Source organism: Neopelma chrysocephalum, unplaced genomic scaffold, assembly GCF_003984885.1.
Source record: "Neopelma chrysocephalum unplaced genomic scaffold, ASM398488v2 Primary Assembly neopelma1_26, whole genome shotgun sequence".
NCBI classification, from domain to species: domain Eukaryota; kingdom Metazoa; phylum Chordata; class Aves; order Passeriformes; family Pipridae; genus Neopelma; species Neopelma chrysocephalum.
This window is the reverse complement of record NW_020897695.1, coordinates 12,874,028-12,890,210: the sequence shown is the minus strand read 5'-3', so window position 1 is coordinate 12,890,210 and position 16,183 is coordinate 12,874,028. Positions and strand designations below refer to the sequence as shown.

At 39.7% G+C, this 16,183-nt stretch overlaps 1 protein-coding gene across 1 annotated transcript in view; it reads left to right on the top strand.

Annotated features, from left to right (window-relative positions):
* Positions 1-172: 172 nt before the first annotated feature.
* The window catches only part of TRAK1 (trafficking kinesin protein 1), a 129,156-nt gene continuing 113,145 nt past the window's right edge, over positions 173-16,183 (top strand). Inside the window, exon 1 of the mRNA XM_027675594.1 lies at positions 173-197. The gene's annotated coding sequence lies outside the window, so the exon portion shown is untranslated. The remainder of the gene's footprint in view (positions 198-16,183) is intronic.

The window sequence follows — 16,183 nt, the reverse complement described above, 5'->3', positions numbered from 1 at the left end:
GGAGAGTGCGCGGCGCAGGGCGGCGGTAACGGGGCGGGCGCGGGGGCGCGGCGCGGGCGGGGATGCGCCGCGGGAACCGGCGCGGCCGCCTCTGCCCCCGCTCGCCCCCAGGTGAGCGAGCAGTGCGGGGGGCGGCGGGGTTCTGGCGGCCGCGGTGCGCGGGAGAGGCCTGCGGCGTTCGCCGGGCAGCGAAACGGGTGGGTGAGCAAGGTGCAGCCGCTCCTCCTCCTCGGGCCCCTCGACCTTCACAGCCGGCTGGCTCGGGGGCGGGCGCTGCGCCGGTCCCTGCTGCCTGCGCTGTTTTTGTCCCTTCCGCCCCCTCGAAGAAAAGAGGCAGATGGGTGTAATTGTGTACCGAAGGTCAAGTATCGCTTCAAAATTGTGCCTCTGAATTATTTGCAGGTAAACTGCTGCTGTTGTCGCTTAGAAGGACCCCCGTGTGCAAAAGTAGTTTTCCTAGCCATCGCGGGGGGACCTGCAAAGGCTGTCTCTGTTTCTTCGGCGTTGGGGATTAGGGATAGCTTTTGGCAGTATTCCACTGTTAAAATGACTAAAATATTCCATTATAGCTGTTAGCAAGTTTGAGATCTTAGTGTCTGCTTTGGTTTGCAGCTGACGATTTTGAACCTTCATCTTTAGATGAGCTTATTTTCAGGTAAAATTAGGGAATAGTAGGAAATGTCCAGAAGATGAAACATTTGTAAAGTGGGATCCCAGGCTTCATGTTCTCCCTCTCTTTGGGAGAAAGTCTCCGTGTGGACACTTTTTTCTGCCTTGCAATCTGTAACCTTATTTGAACCTTTCAGTCCTCTGAGATTAAATCGTGGGTGTAATGGTTTTTGCAATCAGGAAAGCAACAACAAAAAAAACCCAAAAAAAACCCCCCAAGCTAAAACAAAACCAAACAACAGTTAGGATGACCAGTTCGCCATATGTGTGTGTTTTACTGCTGTGTGTTAAACAGTTGCATGTACTGTAAGCATTGCTCTGGCTTCTGCCTGTGCTGGAACTGATCCGTGTTTAAACATTAGGGCTGTTTCAGAGTTACCATAAGAAGCTTGGAGGAGGGAATATTGTCTCCAAGCCTAGGGACCATATTCACAAAGCTGTGACTTCTCTGAGTCACTGTAACCTGTTTTAACTGAGCCAGAGCAACCTGTGATGACAATAAGAAAATTATATTAAGCCATGATTACAGGTTACTTCTGTGTTTTTTCAATGAGCATCATTATAAGGGAGGAAAACCAGAATGGTAAAAATGCTAATGGAAGGCAAGAGTTTTCAGCTTTTAATGTGAGTTAGTGAGTGAAGGACCAGATGGCTGTATGAATAGATAAAATGGATAGAACTTAAATTTCCATTGAAGTAAAACAAAAGTTTCTGTCAGTTTCATGAACGAACTCCCACTTGCCAGCGGCTTTAACTGCATGATGGACGACAGTAGTAGAAAGAAGTAGGATCTCTCTGGATCTAGTGCAAAAAAAAAAACCCCTAACCAGACAAAAATCTTCCATTCAACACATCTTTTGTTCAGTTATGAACAAAAAGTTCGTAACAGAACTTGATACCTGTTCTAGAGCACTGGGTAGCACACCAGTATGCCGAAGAAGCATTAATGTTATTAGACACATATGTTTATATATGTGCTGTTCCATGTTTGATATGTGTGTGCATAAAATCTCAGTGAAATATCAAGTTGTTGCTGCAGCCTCTGAGCATCTGACTAGTTTAATCCAGAGTCCTGACTAATGAAGCAGTACCAGCATGTCATCTGCAAGTTTTGCCATGTGTATTTATGGACTTTAACTTGGCACTCGGTCGGTTTGTGGAACACAGGTGAGAGTAAGTGAATTTACATGTACCAGAGAGCAAAATGAGATTGGAAAGATTTGCCTGGAAGTCTTGGGAACTCCTGTTGTTCCTCTCTGCTGCAGCTCACGCCTGAGCTCCTTGATGCTTCACACATTCTGTCTCCTGTAACAGATTACCAGCTGCTTTTGTAGAAGTAATTTGATCCTAATCTTTCCATGTGCTCTGAGGATTTTATTTATACTCTAGCCAATCTACTTTGGGATAGAATAATGAGATTAGTATCGCAGAAATTAGTTCAGGTTAAGTATTTTTGCTTTAAATGTGTGCTTGATCAATACTATTGTTTCTTACTGTTGTCATTATAATGCAGAAAAGGAAAAATGCTAAAAGTTCCCACTGTATCTGCTGTGATAGACTGCAAGCTACTTTTTTTTTTTTTTCCAAATATCTCCGTAGAAAGAATGAGTGCTGCTGAGGCAGCATCTGGTGAAAGCTGCTTTCTAAAAGCTGTACATGGTTTTCTTTGTAACAATGTCCTATGTTGCTTAAAATTTTCCTTGAGAGAGGTGAGATAATTAAGGGGGAGGGCAGTGTATGAGTTATATTTGTTTGAAATCTATTTATTTCTGCAGTCCTTAAAATTTTCTTGATTTCCAGAATAGGGGTGGTTTAGTACTCCTTCTGCTAGAAACAGAAGTAGCATTTCTGGGACATAATTTGTTTTGACTTGTCTGCATGTAGTGCTTTTTGAGTGACATTCAAGTCAAAGTTGGTGGAGTGTTTCTTGTTAGTTTGCAGAAAATTGTGTGTTCTTTGTTTAAAATTTTGAAAGGATATCTTTCCCTGTGCCTCAGTAAAAATGAGTGCCTCCTCTAATAAGTCTCCAATGTTAGGCTAGGCACTTAATCTGTATGTTTTTGAATAACCCCATTTTAACTCTTACAAAACTCCTGTTTGGTTTTACATAGTACTTATTTCACAATACTTCCATATTAATGCAAGAACAGACAGACTGGTATAACTGGTCTGTAAGCTATCGGAAGTCCTGATAACTACAATATGGAATTAGCTGCTGTGTTTTAGCCTGTTGGTCAGAGAAATCTTGTTGATAGGTAGGCTGTTTTAATTAGATCTGTTTTCATTTTGAACTATTCCTTTTCTCCAGATGTACCTGGCAGTTCTGCCTCTGTAGGAAGCTTGGTGTTGCCACCAAGATCAAGGTTAAAGAGTAAATACATTTGAATTGCATGTAAAGTGACCAAAAGCATTCTGGCATCTTCCCATGTGATGGTCATGTTGTTCCTGTTTCTGCTGGGAATGAGATTGTCACTTGTGTGCTGCATAAGAGCTATGAAAAGGAACAGATTCCAGTGGTGACTACACACCAAGTGGCTTTCAGAGTTACTATAAAAACATAGTAAGTAGAACTGCTTTCTAGTCACTAAATGGCAACGATTGCATGTTAGTTGTAGGCAGCTCAGTTAATGTATGAAGCTGTGTAATGGTGGAACTGTAAAACTGGTTTGTGATCCGCAATGCCTGTGCTGTCAAGGTATGTTTCTCTGGTCACGTTTGTATAATTAAAACTACTTGAGCAATGCCCTTGCCACCTTGGAATGCTACACCTGTATGGAGGGCTCAATTTTGTGGATTCAGTTGTGGGATCAGTGCTACTTGGAGAGATAAAAATCTTGAGAATGAACTTCCTGTTAACATAGGCTTTCCAAGATACCAGTTGGTGTCTGATTCAAAGCCTTCCTGCTTACTCTGTGGTTTGACTGAGATAGCTGCAAGTTTACAAGCACTTATTTTACCTTGTAGTGAATAATGTGATGTCTCCTAAATAAATTTTGGGAGTTCACTGCTACTATTCTTTGTCTAGAACTGCCCTTTATCTGAACTTTGATTCATCAATATTTCTGTTTTTATTGGAGTCTATTGATTATGGTGCAAAAAGTCATGCTATATAGTCATCCTGCTTATGGTTGACCAGCTAAGAGGCTTATTGATAGCACAAACAGATTAGCTCTGAGATAATTCTTAGATTCAATTATGTTGGCAGATTTGCTTTAGTTAAATCGGTGAGTGGCTATACCGGAGTTGATTCTTTGCCTTATCTTACAGTTCCTCTGGATGGGATTGTTTAACTGTGCAGTCCATTAGATGCTGAAAACCCAAATGACACTGCTGCTCCCCAACTGTTGTATTTCCTTGGGTGCATTTTTGTTAAGTATTCTGATTAATATGTTAGAGCCCTGTTGTTTTTTACTTGCATTTATAGCAGAAGTTCAGAACATTGCAGCAGTCTGACTTCTAGAAAGAAGGAAGGAAATGTGAGAAGAGCTTGGTTTAGAAGCTCTTGCAAAGTTTCATTATTGGTTTGTTTTGACATTAGACCATGTTGCTGCCCAGCAGAGCAAATTTTCCCATTGCAATGGATTCCCTCTTATATCCGCTTCTGTATTGTGGTCCTGGGAATTGACTCAGACAAGAACTATTTTTAAGGTTAATTTTCAATCAGATTGTTCTCTGGGCAGCTGAGCAGCTGTTAGCAGTAAGGCAAAGGAAGCAATAGTAGTGAGTGGATGAGACTTTGGTGTCAAGAGAGAAAGTCTACAGTGAACATAAGCTGAATTTGAAAGTGCTGCACTCCAAGCTCTGATATAACCAACACTGGCTGTGTGTTGGTAGATGAGATGCTAATGCTGAGCAATAACCTACTGCATATTTATGTGCTTATGGTGTGTCCTTGACTCCCAGCGCCTGGAGAGAAATACTGAGTAATTGCTGTTCTTAGGCTGTACACAGACCTTATCCTTTATGATAGCAAATGAGAATATTCATAAGAATAAATCTGAATATTTTCAGTTTGGTAACTTTTGGTTCAGTCTGCATTTCTGAGTGTTCTTACCTGAGCAAGATGCCCACAAATTGGAGTCTTTATTGTGAGTAACACAATCCTCAAAACTTAATGTGTAAACCACTATGATTTTAGTTTTATAATCTAAAATATTTATTTATTTACATGATCTATATTATATATTTGGAAAGGCTTTCCCTTTTTAAAACTCGTACAAAATCAGGATGGCTTTTTTTCCTTGCGATTTGTAACATCAACAGGTAAATGTTTTTCTTCATAGGCTGTAAGACCAGAAAGACTAACTGTGTGATCTAGTTTGATTATCAAAAGTATGCGCTTTTTCTGTGTGTGCTTATAATCACTCTGGGGACAAATTGTCCAGGTATTTTTCATTACATGTTGCTCTTCTAGTAAAATATCCATGTGAAAATAGCTCATGCTTTTTTATCTTTTTTTTAAAAATATTTCTTATATGATGCATTCTGAAGGCTTTGAAAAGTAGAAGCCAGAGGTTTTATTAAGTCTTAATAAATATACATTTGTTTTTCTCTACTGCTTTTGATTTATTAATCTTTTGTAACTTTGCAGGGGGGTCTAAAAATACCTTCAAGTTTTAGTGTGTATTAAAACGGGTAAAGGATCTTTCCTTGCTTTCTTTTTGTAGACCCCTTAAGGAGATCAGTGAATCCCAGGATGAAAATGACTGGTGTAGAGCAAAAATGCAAAAAACAGAAATACAAAATGATTACAAGTTTATATTTCTGGAATTTTGCAGGCAATGTGTTGTAAAAGAACAAAGTAGACTTCATGATCCTGTGTGAAGGTAGGAGCTCTGTAGAGAGGGTGCCACTTGGTGTTTGGTGGATCAAAGCATGGTTAAGGTTGGAAGGGATTTCTGGAGGTCATCTGGTCCAACCTCCCTGCTCAAGCAGGGTCATCCTAGAGCACACTGCAAATTGCATGTCTGTGTCCCAACAGCTTCTGAATATCTCCAAGGGTGGAAACTTCACTGCCTCCCTGAGCAACCTCTGCCAGTGCCTGATCACCCTCACACATTAAAGGTATTTCTGGATGTTCAGAGGGAACTGCCTGTGTTTCAGGCTGCACCCATCTCCTCTGATCCTGTCACTGGGAATCACTGGAAAGAGCCTGGCTCTGTCCTCTCTGCACCCTCCCTGCAGGTATTATGCACGCTGATGAGATCTCTCTGATCCTTCTTGTCTCCAGGCTGATCAGTCCTAGCTCTCTCAGCCTCTTCTCATAGGAGAAATGCTCTGGTCTCCCTTCTTTGTGTAAGTGGCCTTTCACTGTACTCTTTCCAGTATGTCCATCTTTCTCTTGTACTGGAGAGCCCATAACTGGACACAGTATCCAAGGTGTTGGCCTCACTAGTGCCGAGTAGAGGGGAGGGATCACCTCTCTCATCCAGTTTCCCAGTTAAAGGAAAAAATGTATGAACCCCCTGCTCCGCTACATAATAACTCCAGTGCTTCAAACAAAACACGGAAAAACTGCTTATCATTCGTTTTCAATGAAGTTTAAAATAATGCTGAGTTGTCCCATCTTTTAATAGAAACCAAAGGTTAGGAAAATATTCATGCAGTGGAAACATTTATAGTCTAGAGGGGAAGAATGAAAACTGTGGATACATTGAATTAGTTACGTGCGCCTCTTTGAAGACCTTAGTTGACTGCTGTAAATTGGAATCAATCAGTGCACTTTTGTATTGTATGTTCACATAAATTCTAAATTTCATCCTTTGAAAGGCAGGTGCTGGTAATGTCATATTGGACTCTGATTTCTTGCAAATCAGGACTCTGCATGAATTATGGTCTGACAGCAGCCATAACTTGGTGTCCTAAAGGATACTGAAATGCAATTTTTGTTTCAAGAGAGATTTTTTTAAAAGTCGCATCTATGTCTGCTGCTTGTGGGAAATGAAGACTTTTATACTTACTGTCCTCTTTAATGTTTACTGAAGTGGAGCTTTTGTTACTAACAATATTGCCTGTCCCAGAAAGCCTGGTTTCACTATCAGATACTGCACATTTGCATGCTTTGCAAGGGAGCACCAGACATTCCTCTGCAGTAAGCAGAAACCTTGCAGTTCAAATCTGTGCAAACCTATTCCCCAGTGATACCTGTAAAATTAGCAGAACTGGAAGACATTGGAACAATGTCCTTAGACTGTCCTTTAAACCTGTCTTAAATGAAATTTCTTTGCAGCCACACCTGATCATACTAGCTATTTCTGAGGAAGTATTAAGCATTGTTGTTGTAAAGCGATGAGGAGCAAATCAATTTTGGTAACATGATTTCTTGTGATAGATCTTCTCCTGTAGTCACAAATTGCACTGCCTTCAGAAAGGAATGGTAGGCTTCTGTTGTATTTGGGTAATACTGCAGTAATGATCACTTCCAGAAATTTATGGAGGGGCTGTTTACCAAGTGTTTACCAAAAACATTACCTTCTTGGAGCCTTTGGTCCTGTAATGAATTCTACAAACCTGCACGTGTGAAGGTCATAGCAAGATCAGTCCTTTATGGCTGTATTTCCTGAGAGTCACGTGCTGTTGTCAGGTGGTAGATGAGCATGCTACAGCTTGACCCAGTGATTTGTGACTGACCTGAGAGCCACAGATTTCCAATATAAGGCAATCTCAACTGAAAGTGCTTTTTCTGATTGTCTGAAATGTTTATAACCTTTGATTACTTGTGTATTTGTTCACTAGAATTTTACTCGGTAACAGCTTTCTTGAAAGCTGTATTTTGGCAAGACATCAAAAGCTGTTAGAATGAAACATCTGAGAAAGGTTAAATATTGCACTTTTCTGGCAGAGTACTTTGTCCCAAAGTCCAAAGAGCTCTCTACTGTTATGCTATTGGTTGTATGTTATGCTATCACTTTTTCTGCAGAGGACATGGATTTCTCCATGACATTCACTTGTACTGCTTTTATCTACTAAATGAGATTTCATTTAGGAACTGTTGTACCTCAGGCAAATGCAACTTTCCTAAATACTTTGCCCTTTTGCATTGCAAAAGCTGCAAAACATTCCATGTGAACTTCTAATGAACTGAGTTTAAGCATTCATGGGTCACGAAAAGCAGCCTTCTCTTACTTTGCAGTGGATGAAGGGGGGCAGCAAGATCAAAACATTTGACTGAGGTAATTCAGGAATTGGTGCCAGTACTAGAATTAAATCCAGTTCTTGTGAGTCTCTCTTAAAAGACTGTCGGTCTCTTGGGATCAATGGATTGACACACTCTGTAGCTGTGTGGGACCTGACAGGGTAGAGTATGTGAAATAGGTAACTGCCTCAGTAGATGTATATGCTACACCTGCACCTTTTTTTCCCCTACATGACTAACGTTGTTAGTGTAAAGTATTAGTCCTCTTACAAAAGGAAAACTCCAAGTGGGCCAGAAGACTCTCCTTTCCCTGAAGAGTGTATGACTTGCTCAAGCAATTTGAGTGCATTTTACGGAATTTAAAGACATGTCTGGCAGATGGGTTGTGCAGGATAAGACGGCGCTACTATTGCAATAGCTGTTTTAGTGATATTTCTGTGTTCTTTTTGCCTTCAGTAAAACTGATGGTCTATTAATCTAATCCTAGGGCATTGCTGTGAAAAAGATCAGTGTTCAAAAGTGGAGTCAGGGATTTCACAGGCTGGGAACAGAGCACTTCCAAGACACACAGTCATCTCACTTTGCTCACTGGTGAATGTTCAAGATAAGTCAGAGTCAGTTTCTTGAGCCTGACTTAGTAACATCCGCCCTGCAAGAGTAAACACTGCACCCATTTTGTACTATTTATCAACTTTCGGAGGACACCTGCTGTATGCTGACATAAAGGAAAAAAATGGAAGGTTTTCTTATTGGTGTTGCTCTGTACTGTTATACTGAATAGCAGGAAAGAGAGGAGGGAAATATGATTTTTGTCTTGGAAAAAAGGACAGGAATCTTTTCTGGTTTGTTCCTAGGGGTATTTCTGTCTTAAAAAAAAACAAATTTAGGCAACTCTTGTGGAATGAGTAATGTATTAAATCTAGAAGCATTTGTGTGTAAAAGCAAAGGTTATAACCAAGTGTAATTTGAAGGTGATAAACATAGAATTAACAGTTCATGGTAGTTACTTAACTAATGAAGAGCTTCTCAGCTGTGGTGAAAAAGGCAGATTGAGATCACTACACATTGGGTATGGATGCTCAATATGAGAATGGATTTCTTCAATTCAACATGCACAATTTTATTATGATCTTATTTCATTCTTTGAGGGATATTTTGTATCTTACTCCTGTTCTCAAATTGTTGTTGATGAGACTTGATGACAGAAAATTTATGATAATGATAGGACCTTAAATGATACACACAGAGAAGCTGTGGATGCCCTGTTCCTGGAAGTGTTCAAAGGTTGATTGGACAGGGCTTTGAGCAACCTGGTCTAGTGAAAGGTGTCCCCACGCATTGCAAAGGATTGGATTAGTTGATCTTTAAAATCCCTTCCAACCCAAAGTATTTTGTGACTCTATGAAATGTGGCTGTAAATGGCTTTTTAATATCAAAAAGTGATATGAAATGCATTATGTTGATCTATATGAATATTTACAGTAAGAATCAAGAACTGGAATCAATTTCTTTTATTTGCTAAAGTAAAGCTGATGCTTCCTTAAAAAAAAATTCGTGTGACTTTTCAATTGGTATTTAGACAGATTCAGTTCAAGTAGGCAAAATTGTACTTCTAAATAGTCCTTATTGTTTATTGTAATTATTTTTTTCCTTTTAAAAAATCTTGGGATTAAAGCTGACCTTTCTTCCCTTCAACCAACTAATAATGGATTATTATGGACTACATGGATTATTTCTTGGATTTGTAAATCTAGCACAGCACTGTTCTTTCAGCAGGCATGAATTCAGCAAAAACAAAACTGTTTCTTGGCTCTTCTGTTTCCAGTCAGCTTCTCAGCATCAGTTTCCTACAGCTATTGAATTGGTCTGGGCAAACAAACCTCAGCTGTCTGTAACTGCAGAGGAGGCCTTTGCTGTTAAGTCTTGGGTTAGTCCTTGTGTAGGATCTGTAAATTCTGGCTCTGGGCACTCACCTACTGTTTTCCCTCACCCCTCTGGTGTCACGTTTAAGCACACACACCAGTTAGTGGAAGTATTGATGGTTTGAGTCCCACCAGGGATTGCTGTTCTCATGGCAGTGAAGCTTGGAAGATAGCATTGCAACACCAATATTTGAAAATCCTCACAGCTGAAGCCAACACAGTGGTGGAAGAACCAATGTCTCTGGGAGGAAAAAGAAGTGACAGGGCTACGTGGCTTCAGTGTAAGTGTGCAGTAGGGTGAGAGTGTGTTCTCAGGACAGCCTACACTAATATTAGCTGGAGGTGATTGGTAAAGCGTGTGCCTGAAGGCTCTGCTTTTACAGCCAGATTAACCTGGTCTCACAGTTTGCCATCTCTGGTGGGGATGGCCCTGCCTTGTCACCAGCTGTATGTTGTACTGCTTTGTCCACAGATCTTTCATAGTGACTGTTACCCATTGGGAAATAATGTGTAGGCAAGGCCAATTGGTGTTTAGTTTGCTTTAGTGTATATACCACACCTTGTATTTAACATACATGCTCTGGGTTACATAGGTGTCTTTAAAAATAACAGTTAATGTTATAAAAATTGTATGATTTCTTAGTCGTGTGGGAGTTTTTGTTTTGTGGTTTGTTGGAGTCTTTTTTTGTTTTGTTTTGGGTATTTTTATTTGTTTGTTTTTAAATGATTGAAAGCCGCCAACATCATTTTAGTAATCTTGATTAGCAGAATTGCATGGGGAGGATTGTTTCTGTTATCTGGTAAATTAGCACTAATTACCTTGTCAAGAAGGCTGAGAGGAAATTCCTAAATGCACCTAGGAGCAAGCCTATTGTTTTGATCCTATGACCAGCAGGAATAACTTGGAGATAAAGACATGATATAATGTTGTAGCAGGAGAAATGAGTAAGAGGAAATAGGAGGGGCTGCCTAGTCAGGAAAATGATCAGTTTGTAACATGACTTGTTATAGCAGATGTACTACTGTGTTCTCTTCTTTGTTCCTCAGACCTTTCCTGGGGAAGGTAAGCAAGCAGCAGTTATAATGTGGGCAATGAAAGTTTTTTGGGTGTTTTTCTTAGTTAGTGAACCCTTAAGACTGAACAGCTATAAAATACTTATTAAGATATCAGGAAAGCATGATCAGGGCTTCTAGCTCTTATGTGAATCCTACAACAGGTAATTAAATTCTCTTCTGAATGGGAACTGGTGGTTCCTGATTGTCCTGATTTCTAACTGGAAACTGTTGTTTGTTTTGTGATAGAAAACATATACAGCTGTGTGCCAACTTGTAACTCGGTGTATGTGAAGTTAAGAATGGACTTTGGGAGGGACTGTTTTGCACAACGCATTGTTCAATAGTATTGTCAGTTACCACCAGAAAAGTGAAAGGATTTTGGGATCTCAGTATATTAAGGCATTGTTTTTTCTTTAAGGGCACTGAAGACATTTGTGTCTTTTATGAATTCTGACATTTTGGCAAATCTTCTACTTTGTCTCCCTGTTTTTGGTTTTTTTTGTTTTGTTGGTATTTTTAAGCATGCTTTGTCTCTGGCTTTGTTTTGTATGCCAAGTATTGCAGAGTTTCCTTTATTCCTCAGTTAAGAGCTCCAAGAGAGAAATTGGCAATCTCCTTTCTTTTTTTTTTCTTCAAGCTTTAAGTTAATACTTTATAAAGTTCTTGGTATGAAGAGCATTTGAAAGAGAAAAATTAGCAAACAGGATTAAATGGAAATGATAAAATGCATGTGAGTTCTTATTTAAGATCTCTTAAAGAAAACCCAAACCCAAATAATTATTTTATAAATTTCTTTTCTGAATATTTTTTCACAAAAGATACCAGGAAATTGCTGTGGTGGCCAAAAGAAGTTATGCTACCTAACTGTATTGCATGTCTAACAAAAACTTCATAAAGTGCCTGCTAAAATTGACCTAAAAAAACTAGAGGATTCAGTAACATTTCAGAGAATAGATTTTAATAGAAGTTGGAAACATATTTACAGATGTAAAAGCCTATCAATTATGAGAAGCAGAATATGGCCCTGTAACTCGGGAATGGTTCCTTGATTAAAGTCTAAACCATGAAGATGTGGATTATTGATCTTAAAAGGGTTGGTTGGTTGCTTACTTTTTGTATCTTGAGGATTATCTTTGCTCTTTTGGGAATGAATTGCAGGAGACTAGAAAATGAGCGTAGATTTAGCGTAGTTTGCCATTTACACTCTAGAACAGCAAAACCGTACTTGAGTCACAGGGATTAAACATGTTGTTACTTGTTGCTTTTTGTGCAAAGATCCCCCTTAGCCTGTCTGAAGTGAAAAAGGTGGAGAAGGAGAAAGAAATACAGTGATTGGGTGGGTGGGTGTGTTTTGAGGGTGGGAGAGTAGAATTTGGAAGGATCTATTACATTACAAGACATGATATTTGGTCCAAAATGGCCAGTATTTTGTCTTGGGAGCCTATATTGGCCTCTGAGTTTCTTACTTTTAAATTAAAAACAGAACAGAAAAGCCTAAATCACTACTATTGGATAAAGTATCACAACCTAGCTGAATATAGGTGGTATGTACATTATCTCAGCTGTGGAGGTAGAAGAGTCTGGAATCCTTGGATCTTGCACTCTGCAATATAGGGACCGTGTCAAAATGTCAGCAGCTGCTTCCACATTTTTAGTGCTGATGATATGACCTTCAGGTTAAGAGATCTCACTGAGGTCTGTCCAGTGTATGTTTGCTTTAGCCTGTTTGGAGCTTTTGGAATTGCATACTTCAAAATGACCACAAAGCAAATGAGAGCATGAAATAATTGTCTTCTGCACTTGCAAGTGGCTCTTTTAATACTTAAGCACTGATGCTTCCACTTTTTCATTGTGCCCTGGGGTATGATACGTTGTAGTAAAGTACATGTGCAGCTTAAATAAGAAGAAGGTAGGAAAGGAGCAAAACCATATCTCTTGGCAACACTGACACTGAACTTGAACAAGTTACCATTTGCACCTAGAAGGGTGGGTTTGCAAATGGGGAAGTTTGCTTGGGAGGTGTTGTAAACAGGAGGGCAAATTTAGTCCGTTAACCTGTTTCAGCTCAGTGCTGGTAAACACAGCTGAGCATAGTGGTATTTTCTTGGGTATTTTGTCCAAGTTTTGCAATTGGATATGTCTATCTCGTATTGGCCTCATTAGCCACCAGCGTGCCTGTAATAAATGTGGATAGAGCCTTCCTTAATCTTCGTTTGCGAAGCCTAGCGATGATATGATGTCCAAGTTTTGCTTCTTGTTTAGGGAGTATGCCCAACTCAGTACAAAGTCACAGTAATGTGAGAGTGCTATCCACTTGTGTTAACTCTTCTTTGATACTTAATTCAAGATGGGGATATTAAGTAGCACAAGATTTAGCGATATTGATATAGGTAATTATTACATGGTGTGTGCTTCAAGGGTTTGTTCCTGTTTGAGCTAAGTTTAGCCAAGTCACTTTCACTGGAGCCTATGACCTCTTTATATAAATGCTAGCTGGCGTGAATCAAAATGTAACTCTGAATGTGAAGGGTATGTAAAGTAGGGGACTGTCTCATTAACCAAGCTGCATTGTTGTTTGGAAGGCCTCTAGTCTACTTTATAACTCTGTGATCTGATGTTATTTATGAGCTCCGTGATTAGTTTATCGTTATAACTACTCCCCCATCCACCCCCAATCTTCTACAGACTGTGTGCAGCAGTACTGTCAGAGACATATTTCCAGAGAGATGAGAATCAGGCCAAGCAGGAATTATTGCAGGTTGTGGTAACTGTGTCTATGACTTTACTTTGCAGTTATACAATGTTTGCATTGTGTCTTTGTCCTCTGACAACCTTATTTGCCTTACACCATAGCCTGTAGCTTCCTGAATAGAAAAATACAGGTTCTGTCAGGACAGCTGCTTAATAAAGGCACATGTTTAAATACTCAGGAAGAGAAAACTGTTTTCTGGATAAATTACAAATTGCTGAGAGGAAGGATGTAGCATGCAGATGGGCTAGAAAGCGTGCAGGTTAAGATTCCTGATCAGTAGCTTGATCTCATGAGTAGAGTAAGGCTGAGCACATGTAAATTTATGCAGGTATGGTTGTATTGAATGAAATAGTGCAGATAGCTAGAGTCTGTCTCTTTGAAATGTGGGATATATCAACACACTTGTAAGGACTCCTTGTCTTAAACTGCTTTCTGTCACCTGGGGCTTGGAGCTACAGCATGTAGCAAGAGAGATAAAGGGAAAAGAAGTTTGGGCCTCAAGCAAGTGAGGAGACAAAATTGGGAGAAACAGTAGTTATGTGCCCGTTCCAAGCTGGAAGTTAAGGGCTGACTAAGACAGGAGAACTTTGCAAATTGTTTGAGCCCCTGAGAGATCATGCTTGTTTTGTCAACAGCGGCCTTTTCTGCCAAGTTGAGGGGAGTAGTGTCTTATATGTAGTTACTGTATCTGTTACACAAGCAACAGCACAGCAACAGTCGACTTCTTTAGTGCGTCTGATGTCAAATTTATTTTTAAAAAGCAGTGTAATTCATTGCTGGTGCCAGTCCAGATATTTGCTACAGCCACTGTCAACACTTGTGGCACAGCTGTTGCTGCCGTTGCACAGTTAACTCCCCAGTTGCAGTGTAAGGTGGGAATGAAGCGGATTTGCCTTCTCTGCAGTCAGGAATCTACAGCACGCCCACATAAATACGGCTTTCTATAGGTAGTTGTGTTGTACAGTTTTTGGAATTAAGAATTCATGATCAAGCTGATGTTGTTTTCGGCTGTATCTTTTCTTTCAATAGAGGCTCTTTTGCTGCAGGTTTTTGTTTCTCCTCTGACACAGTTCTTGCTGATGTTTAGATTTTTTTTTAAAAGGTGGAACAATTTTCCTCATTTCTTAAAATACACCTTTATTCATAGTTAAGTCAGAAATAAGAGCATGCATGTAGTTTAATAGCCTGATTATGAGACTTGATTTAAAAAAGCTGCCTAAAATTTACCTTGATCTTACAGCTCTGAGAGAAGTTATGGATCAGATAGAGGGCTAGTAGGAGGAGTAAGGCAGATAACTTATGCATGACTGTAAGTATGTTTGTCACAGCCAAATTGATTACTGTAACTGGTTTGCTCTAGCGTGTTTTCCTTTCTCAGACTTTGGTGCTTTTATACAAAACTAAAAAGTAACTTGCTCTGTATTTTCTTTTTTCCTTTGTTGCTCAGTGATGTGGTACAAATTAAGAGCGATTATCTGTTAAATGTCTCTTATTTTAAAGTGGGCCAACATTGTTGGACAGTGTGGGAATTTACAAATTCTCTGCTTTTGGGTTTGTCTCCCCTCTCTCTCTCTCATGAGAAATAAAATGAAAACGTTTTCTGATGAGGATGTTAGTGTCACATTGGCATTTTAGAGTAGTCCAATTAAATGGGTTGTTCTTGGAATTTGGAGCTCAGTATTCAGTCTACTGTTACTGTGGATACAGCAATTTGCTATAATAGCCACCTCTTCATGCTTTGCTAGTGATTAAACATGCCTTTCATGGGCCCACCTCCACATGTTACAATAAATAATGAAGTGAACTCATGCTCATATTTACTACTGGAAGCTACATCCTTTTTTTTATGGATGAAACAGTAAAGGGGGCAGAGTGTGGACTGAAGTGTAATGAAATTCTCAGGTACCTCACCCCCATGCAAACATTGCTTTCTTTGTTCTCACCTTGGCAGTTGCATCCTTTGGGCATGGGAAATTGCAGACATTTCCCTAAAACATCTGTGTGACAAATACCTGTTAATGCCCAATGCTGACTCTGTGTGAGCTAAAACATATTTTCATGTTCTGAGTTCTGGGCTCTTCTGCCTTTTTTTTTTTTTCCTCTTTGAAATATGGTTTTTCTCCTCTATAAACCAGTGCATTTGAACGTGTTTAAAAGAAAGCTGGTAGAAACATCTGTTTGTTAGTAAAACAAATGGACAGGAATGAAGGTAGTCCATGAGTTTAGTGGGAGAAAAAATCCCGAACACCACCTCTGTAGTATAGTTAAGTGCAGTTAAACATTTTATGTGTCTAACCCTGCATCACTGAGATTTGCAGTTATTTTCTTGAGGAGCTTCATTTTATGGAATAAGGAGTGCTCTGCTAAATTGGAATTTAATGAAAAGAGCAGGAGGAAATCCTATGGAATCAGTGACTGTTGAACTGCTTGAAATGCAAGGATTTCAACTTGCTTTCTTTGTTTGTTCTTCAGTGAAATGCAAATCAAGTTTAGAATGAATGGTGTCCAACCTTTGAGTGTTTCTGCACTTTGCCTGGGTTGGGGGCCAGAGTCAAGAGTGGTCACATGAATCTGTGCTGAGACCATTAGGCTAGGGACACCAGCTGTGCTATTATTAGGGGTTTTAAAGTCTGTGACAGATGTTCTTAG